The sequence below is a fragment of the Tympanuchus pallidicinctus genome, unplaced genomic scaffold (genome assembly GCF_026119805.1).
Source record: "Tympanuchus pallidicinctus isolate F22 unplaced genomic scaffold, pur_lepc_1.0 scaffold30, whole genome shotgun sequence".
In the NCBI taxonomy this organism is placed as follows: Eukaryota; Metazoa; Chordata; class Aves; order Galliformes; family Phasianidae; genus Tympanuchus; species Tympanuchus pallidicinctus.
In genome coordinates, this window is record NW_026294748.1 from 5524639 (window position 1) to 5533658 (window position 9020).

Below are 9020 nucleotides of genomic sequence, written 5' to 3' on the forward strand. Positions count from 1 at the left end.
AAGCATTTTTCTCTCTCTCTCTTTTGGTTTCGGACTTTATTTCAGTGTCCGCCTGGCACAAGCTGGGGAGCGCAGCTGCTCTAGAGAGGGGCTTCAGCTGTGGGAATGGGAAGAGCTTTGGGAACAACCGAAGCTGCAGTGCAATTAATTGCAAGAAAATCCTAGCAGAGAGCATGCCAGCATCACCATATCCCTTGGCCATTTTCTGAACGGGCAAAGCTCTCCAAAAGAGCATGAAAGCAATGGGAAGATCTAAAAATGCCATTCTCCAGCTTTACAAACTCTGATCATGACTGCAGAAGGGGAAATGCCCTTCCCCACTCCACCAGGGATTGGGGCACACTCTCATTTTGCTGCTGTCATTAAAATGATGTCAGCATAATTACCTCACCCAATGAAGAAGCCTGCCCCTTTCTCCCATTTATCCTCTCAGAGTGCAGTTATTTGCAAAAGGTTGTGTTTCCATACAGGCTGGATTCAGAGGGGCAAATGGAGAGGTGAGAGCCCCTGCAGAAGGTTTGCAGTGAGACCACAGTGCAGCCCATTAATACAGGTGGGACAGGCAAACAAACGCTGTGTGCAGCAGGGCACGCAGACAGCTGCACTTAACGGAAGGACTGCTATTCAGTTGGAGACAAAAGAGAAAATGTGCATTTTTGGAAAAATAAAACTGCTTTTTTTTTTGTTCTTTTTTACTTTCTTTCATTTTCTGCAACCCAGCAAGAAAAATATATAATTCATGTTGAGATGGGGAACAGCTGAAGGATGTACAGCTGAAGCCGTGGCTGAAGCAGAAGGAGGGGACCCAGCAGGCAGGGGGTGCAGAGCTGGAGAGGGCAGCAAGCAGAAACACAGCATCATGAACCCCCCAGGGACTGCACTGCCTACTAGGCAGAGAGGTCAAGTGTTTGGATATGGTGTAGTAGCAATGCTGAGTCACAGCCTGAAGCAGTGATGAAGCACCTGGTAGGAAGGCAGGGCCAACCCAGGGCAGCTCAGGTGCATGCAATGCACTGAGTGATGGAAGGGATGGAGCCAGGATCCACCTCTTCCCAGCCCTCATTTAAGGGCTGGCAGTGGAGAGGAGGGGTCTTGCTGGAGGTCCCTGCATACCTGAGGCTTTTTGAAGGTAAGCAGTTTCTTTTTTTGTATTTTTGTGCCCACAGTTGTTGCATTTGAACATGTCCTCACTTGCTGCAGCCCAGGACTTTGCTACTCTGCTGTCATTCCCGCACTTTCCATCAGTTTACAGTGTTATTTATGGGCTTGCCAATTAATTAAACTTCTGGTTGGCCCTTTGAAGAAAAAGGAAAACAAGCCCTTTGGCAGGAGAAGTCTGAGGGACTTTTTCTTCCTCTTCAGCCAGTTGAAGTAATCCCACTGTCAGAGTAATTCCCTAAATTTCATCAGAAATGTGCTCCAGAAGCTCTTTGGGTTAGTAGTGGAACGCAGCTGTGTGCCCCCAACACTGTGTGTGCCCCTAACACTATGATGTGCCCCTAACACTATGTGTGTGCCCCTAACACTTGGTATGGCAAGGAATTATGCTTATCCTTGGTGTCACCTGCAAGATGCAGAGCTCTGGGCAGAAGGAATGCAATAACCCAGAGCTCACAATGCTCAGGGCACTTCGTTAGCTGGATTCTCACTTACACCCATGAGCACAGCTCCCACAGCCCTTCTCTGTGAGAAGCTCAAGTGCACCTGAGATGCAGCTCCTCCAGAGGAAAGAATCTCCTTGACTACAGGGAGTGAAGTGGGTTGGGATCATCTGGGGTTGAGTTAAATCTCCTTGACACCAAGGTGGGTGAAGGTTGTCCTTCACTTGAGAATGGAAATATTTAAGCTTCTTTCTGAGGCTTGATTTGCAAACTGAGGCATAGCAACTGCGTGGGTACAAAGAAACCAAGACCTCTCATCACCTGTATCTGAGCAAAGAAGCTTCCTTAACTTTCCTCCCAGCAGAGGTCTCTTCAGTGGAGCAGAGGTGTGGGCGATAGCTGGAGTCAAGGAACTCTTCTGGACTTGACTCTCAGGCAAACACAGCTGCAAATAAATGCCCAGGAGACAGTGAGCTTCACTGCAGTGGTCCACCTGAATGCTGAGCTTAATTAATCTAAAAGATAATGTGGTGATGTGAGTGTAGAGGGAGAGATCTGGTGGCTGCATCTCTTGCTGCTTGGGGATGCAAATGTCTCTAGGAGTTGATAGTGGAAAGAAGTTGGACCATAAGAAGTGGAGTTGGTGGGGGATGTGTCTCCATGAGGAGGAGGAAGAAAGGATTTGGCTGTGATACACAAAAAGATGCTCATCTTCTTCTGAGTGGGTAGTGAGGCTGTAACAAATGCAATGTGATAATATCTCGGCTGGCATGCGTTCAGATAAAGTGATGAGAAGTGTTGCTGCTTGGGAACAAGAATTTTGGAGATAAGGTTCACTGAGACTTCCAGGATCTTCAGAAATTCTTTGGGAGTCATCTCTGATGCTACTGAAGACCTTGGTGATATGACTTAGGGTAGGGGACACCCACAGAGCCCATCATGGGGGTCCCCATGCTGTCACTCCATGCTGGCAGAGCAATGGGATGCGATGCATTTGCTGACTCACTGCCTTTCCAGGCAGTGCTGAATGACCTTTTAGGAGCTTCTCTTAGCACTTAATCAGTATGTGGCATCCTCGAGACTTCTCAGGTGAGACACACTCTTCCCTGAATAACAGAACAAGTTCACATATGAATGGTAAAAGAATGAGATTTTTGCCATCTGATTGCAGCCTGTTCCCATGACTGACGCACAGAGGCAATGCTTGCTTTGGTGCACAGCCTGTTTGCTATCTCTTCACCATACTTGTTTCTTTGAATCCTGAACAGCCTCCAGATCATTCAGTGATCCTTGCAAGGTGACACACGGCTGTTCTCATTGCAGGGACAGCAAAGGGAGAAGATAACTGACTTGGCAGAGGTTGCAGTGAAAACCTGCAGTGGAGCACAGCCTCAAACTCTGCTTTCCCAACATACCTTACCCCGATTACAGGTTGAACCATCACAGCAGAGGAATAATGTCCATATCCTTTCTTTACACCAAAAGAAGATGCTGGAGGCATTTGGCCTCTGGCTGAAATTCAGATTCCTCCCCTTTGAATTGCATCTTCTGCTATTGCTGTGTTACAGCAGAGGAGTGATGTCGGCACACCCGTGCTGGATGCTGCCCACATTCAGCAGCTCAGTTATTGTTATTGCTGTTGTTACAGAATAAATCATTCCTTAAGCTCCTCTCTTCCATGGCAGATTGTCCATGAAAGACTTGCAATCTCTGCACGGAGACACAGGTTGACAGACTAAATCAGATCAGTAATCAAATCCAGATCCCATCTCCTACTACCTGCTATGAGTTATTGGTACCAGGAAGAGTGGAAGGAGAATTTGCAGGCTGCAGTTCAGGAGGAAAGAAACAGGGAAGGTTTCTACTTAGATCTGAGCTAGAAAAAAAATGTGGAAATCTCCCGTTTGCATTGTTTATCTAATGGTATTAACTCTTCTGTTTCTGGACATGAGGGTATAGCAGATATAACATCTGCTGTCTGCAGATGTGAAGGAACTGGAGCTCAGAACAGGCATTCACAGCTGCTGACACCAAAGCGGGGGGCACAAGGGCTGAATGGAGCAGGAAGGTTTCTCTTCAACCTGGACAGAAGTTATTTGGAGTCCTGATTCATACATGAATGTCTTGTACTAAAACTTATCAGCCACAGCAATCCCCCATTTGGCATTTGTGGCACCAAGAGGTGAAAATTTGCCCTCAGAACAGTTGGAGGAGGAACTGTGACTTGGATCTCCATGTTTCTTCATTGATTTTTGTTTTCCTTGTGATGTAGGTCCTCTTGCTCGTATCTTCTGATACAAGCTGAGGTTTCCTTGCCCTCAAACTCAGCATGGTCTCATTGCCATGGATGAGAAATCAGAGGAGCACAGCAGCACTGGTCCCTGTGCAGCTCTGCACTGAGGTCAATACTGAGCTTGTTTCTCATAATAGAACTCCTCACAGAGACACAAGCAAAGCTATGGGCTCAAAACTGCACTTGTTGCTTCTCTTAGGATTTTTGGCTCTAAATCATCCCTATTTGGAGCAATTACTTGATTTTTACAAAGGATGAAGATTGGAGTTGTGATTATTTAGTTGCATCAAAATAGAGTTTTCTTCATTTGGCAGTGGAGATTCAAAGCTTTACTTCATGCTGTGGGGTTTTCTGGCATGAATTTCCATATCCCCCTGGTGTTGGCAGAGAGGGCAGTGCTGCCTGGGTGTGCAGCCCCCACCTTCCTGCTGCTCCAGGGGCAGCCAGTGCTGAGAAAGCAAATGGGAGGATGGATTTCTTATTGTACCATTCTAATAAAGTGACAGGGATGGAGCTGGATGCCTCCCGATGTACAGCAAAATCCAAACAAGTCTGAAGCTGCCCCTGCACCCTTGCCTCAGTTTTGCATTTGTTTCTACATGCGACTGAGTGCCAAAGTATCAGCAAAGAATGAGCAAGGCCCTTCTGCCACAGCAAATAAAGCAGTGGCTCAGGAATGGGGGCGAGAGATCAAGCACCCAGTTTCTTTGTGCTGGAGAACCACAAGCACTCGTGGTTAGGTTTCATCTCTCCTCAGGAGAGGTTTCCACTTTCCAGACCCATGCAGGCACTCACCCCACCGCTGGGGGTTCATGTCCAAGTGGGATTGAAGTCCCCTGCCCCTATTGCAAAGCACTGACAGCTGCCTGAAGCCTAGGGTTTATTCTCTCTTATGAAAAGCCACTTATACAGACACTTACCTCCTTTTATTTTTTCAACTGTAGCACCAAGTTTATCCTCTCTCCTCCCATTTGCACTTATTCTTTCTATATTGCAGCTGCTGCTTGGTGAGGGGCACGCGTGTTTTAAAACACTGCAGTGGGGCTGCAGCTGCATTAGCAGGAGAAAAACCTCATATTTGCCCAAAGGAGGAGTCAGAATCCCATCTGGATTTAGCAAGGTCAGAGTGCAGCCGACCTGAAGCTGAATGCCAGCATGTTGCTGTGTGTGCTTTCAGGTGACACGCGTTTCTCGCTGGAGAAGAGATTATATCCAAGCAGTGGGATGCAGCCATTAAGAAGAAAAACTCACTGCTGCCCCATGCAGCACTCATCCAACTGTAAAAGAAATCCCTCTCCTTTCTATGCTGGTGGTAATTAAAACCACCAGGCTTGTGTCTCATACCTATCCCAGGGAAGGATCAGGCTGTGCCTTTGCAAGGGTTGTGGGGTTGCACTTTGTGCACTCAATGCTTCGTGTGCCACTGGCTTTTGGTGGATAAAAGCTCCATCATCTGCATCTTTTCCCAAACCTCTTCCTTTTGCAGCACTCCCACCCACAGAGGGTAAGGAAGGGTAGATGTGTGTATCAGGCCGTGGACGCTTCCACCCCCAAGACCTGATTTGCCATTGAGGGAGCATTTCTAATAGTTCATGCAAAGATTTTTGTGGAATAAGGTAAGCCCATGGGAGTGCCTCATCTCTCTGGGGAGAGCTGCTTGGTAGGAGCTTTGGGTTTGCTCTGGCAGTGTGGTTTCAGAAAAAACCTTTTCGGTTTCCAAGGAGGAGAAAGTGAAATATTTTTCTGGCTATCAGAGCCATAATTCAAGAAAAAAAAATGTGGTAGCAGAGGTGGATGCCCACTAGCCCCAGATTGAGGGATATTCTATGATGCTTTTGCCCTTCCTCCCCTCATGGCAGCCCCAGAAGAACTTCTGAGCTCCTGCTTCCCCAAACAGGGCTCCTGGATGCACTCTGCTTCAAGGGGAAAAGCAATTGATGCCAGATTTGGCAGCTTTGGCTCCTGCTACCCATGTCATAGACAAGGGCAGATACTGGGTACTTCCCAGCTGGTTTTTGAAGAGCATTGTCATATAGGTGGTATGGATATGGATGATATAGATGGGAATGGCATAGGAGTAGGAGTAAGTGTAGGTATGGGTGTAGATAAATTGGATGGATTCTAATAGGGAACGATTGGGATATAGATGATATGTCAATGATAAGGATATAGATCAAATTCACGTGGATATGAATATATGTAGTATTGGTGTGAATGTGATAATACAGATATCAATACAGACAGACATAGATATATACACAGATATAAATACAGATAAAGAAGATTCAGATGTGGATATCTAGATGATACCAGATGTAGATGCAAACATGCTGCTACGAGAAAAAAACTGGTTTTCTGCAGGCAGTGGCACAGTTTGACCACTCAGCCATGCTCAGAGGAGAAGGAGAGCATCACCCACACACCAAGAGGTAAAAGCAAGGGGAGAAAAGTTGAACCAGTCGACTTGAAACTCCTGCAGAACCCCCCGCTGGGAGAAAAAGCATTTGTTACATTAATCGGTGCTGGAGATAGTGCCAAACAAATGAAAGTTATTAAAGGAAGGGAGATGGATGGAACTCAAGTCATCCGTTTGTTTTGCCAGCGCCAAATTCGTTTCCAGAAAAAGCCCTTATCAATTTCCAGGGAATAGTTTGCCCTGTCAGTGTCGACTGGGTGTTAATGTTCTTTACGGCTCCGTTAGAGCCGGTGCAGTGACACCAATCTAAATAAGGGAGGAAGGAAGGCTTAATCAGCCTGTCACTGACCAGTTATTAACATTCGAGAACAAGGGCATTAAAGGAGAAAATTCTGAGAGGTCAATTTGTACTTCAGGAGAGGAACCAAAGAGATAAGGAGAGAAAACTTGGAGGAGAAGCGCAGCACCGGGCAGCCTACAGCCACAGGAGAGGGGAGGACACCTCTGCAAGGCACCCACAGCACTATCCATCCCTAGGGATGAGCACTGAGCAAGCAGATGCTGACCCCTGGGGAGGACCTGAACGGTGAAGGGCAGAAAAGGCATTTCCCCCAGTGAGGGACCCCAGCTCTCCCTGTCCTTGGCAGTGCTGTCCCCTCCCCACTCACACCCCTGGGGTGGCTGCATCTCCATGGGGCCGTATGTGATTGCTGCACAGCCCCATGGGATGAAAGCTGTGTGCTTAGATATGGTTTATCCCTTCCAACCCCTGATGATAATCCGGGATTAGTCCTTCCAGCGTATGATTACGTTTTGCCCACTTGCTTTGAAATGACACCATTCTGGCCCTTTTCTTTCAGCTTGTCCCACCAACCCTTAGGAAAACTGTTTGCCAGGCTCTGATTAAACCCTGCATGAAGCAAAGTCCCACCGGGATCCCAAACAACTTCACGTGTCCATTCTCTCCCCTTCTCCTCTGCTGAGCAGCCCTATCTCTCTGACGTCCCCATGGGGACAGGGCATGCCTCACTATGCACAAGTGCATATATTCATCTCCTGTAATAAATATGCAGTTTTGCCAGCAGCAATGACTCCTGACCATCATTCCCCCAGGCAGATGGATGCATTGGAAGAAACCATCTTGTAATGTCAGCCGGGCTCCGTCTGGGAGCACGGCATCAGCTGGGAAGCCAATGCTGCTGCTCCCCATTAGGTTTATTCGCTATCTGTGTTGCTGGGCCATTAAAGGAGCTGTGTGAAAGCTGTCTGGCTGTTCACAGGAGCAGTGGAGCAGCAGGAGAGACAGCAGCCGTCCCTCAAATGATTTCTCCGGGGGGAACAAAAAGAGAAATAAAAAAATTCAGTGACAGAGGAGTCAGGAGAGCCAACTTTCTTAGTAGTTTTTTATTGCTATTATTATTTATTTATTAAGAGAGGAGATCTGTTTTGTTTTCAAGTTCATTTCACGTGTTATTCCTGCTTTAAGAGTAAGGAACCTGACTCTGACACCTCCAGACCCTGTTAAGGCTGATGATGCTCTTTGGGCCAACTGTGCTGCTGATGGTTTGTTGGCTCCTGCCTGAATGAATGCTACAACCTTGTGTTCAGGGTTATACAAAGGATGAATGGATGCTTCTGCTGCAAAGGTGGATGTAACCCTCTGATTCTTATGGCCCAGTGCTTGATCCAGCCTTGGTAGCCCCAGTTAAGTTTTGAGTGAGAATGCAAATCTATTGTAATTCACTGGAGGGGGAAAATGTAACACTGAGCCTCCAGGCCCAGTTGTTGCTGCTCCAATGGCTCCTCCTGTAAGATCTGAATCCATGAAAGATGATTTTAATACCTGGAATGTCACAGGGGTATTTGTTTGGTGACAGCGCATGTTAAAGTCAACCAGCCCGAATCCAACCAATAAATAAACTGAGGCTGAAAGTTGGGCTTGCCACAATGCATATGGGAGGGGAGGGGGGGAGATAGATGGGTTTTATTATTGCTATTATGGCTATTATTATTATTATTATTTATTGGGTAAATAGAAGGAAAAGCAGTTCTGTCTCCTAGTCCAAAGGCCCAATTGCCTCGGCTGGCTTGCAATGACAGTTCTGTGAAGCAGCACAATAGCAACAAATTATAAATCATTGCCTTTTGTTTCAGATTGAGTGCTGAGAGTCAGCGACTCACCCTCCATTGCCTTTCCACAAAGAGGGCTCAGGAGGAAAATAGAGCTCAATAGGAACCCCACACCAGTGGGGCTGAGGGCTGTGTGCTCCCATTCCATTCCATCCCTACTGCCCCCTGAACACAGTGGCACACAGCAGGATTGCAGAGCAAGGGTTGCCTGCCATAAGCCAACCCAAACACCACCATGAAGTGTTGAATTTGGCTTCCCTTTCCTCATTAGAGCTGATTACACTAATCAACATGTTTGTTTGGGGTGGATGTATTTTGTTGTCCTTTTTTTTTATTATTATTTCTTTGGAACATGAACAACTTGGCTGTTGCAAGAGAGGGAGTTCTCAAGGGGGACTACAGAGACCATCCACCTCCTCCTGTATGTGGATGGGTGGAGCAGAGCCTTTTTGCATGGCACCAGAGTGCTCTGAAAAGGATTAGTGCTCTCCTAGAAACTCAACCACAGCCTTCCATGGAATGGTTTGCTACAATGCCTCAGTTTCCCCCAAGGAATTGCAGGTTTTGCTCTCACCTCGCT

The 9020-nt window shown here is 47.0% G+C and overlaps 1 long non-coding RNA gene across 3 annotated transcripts; it reads left to right on the forward strand.

Moving 5' to 3' along the window:
• The first annotated feature begins 1011 nt into the window (after window positions 1–1011).
• LOC128087536 (uncharacterized) lies at window positions 1012–8198 on the forward strand. Of its 3 annotated transcripts, none has more exons than XR_008209890.1 (4): window positions 1012–1129; window positions 2925–5014; window positions 5381–5510; window positions 6727–7631. It is a non-coding gene; the product is annotated as an uncharacterized LOC128087536 (long non-coding RNA). The 3 variants fall into 3 exon arrangements; XR_008209889.1 differs by lacking the exon at window positions 6727–7631 and adding an exon at window positions 7797–8198 and having other exon boundaries at window positions 1015–1129; window positions 4892–5014; XR_008209888.1 differs by having other exon boundaries at window positions 1020–1129; window positions 4892–5014.
• Window positions 8199–9020: the final 822 nt, after the last annotated feature.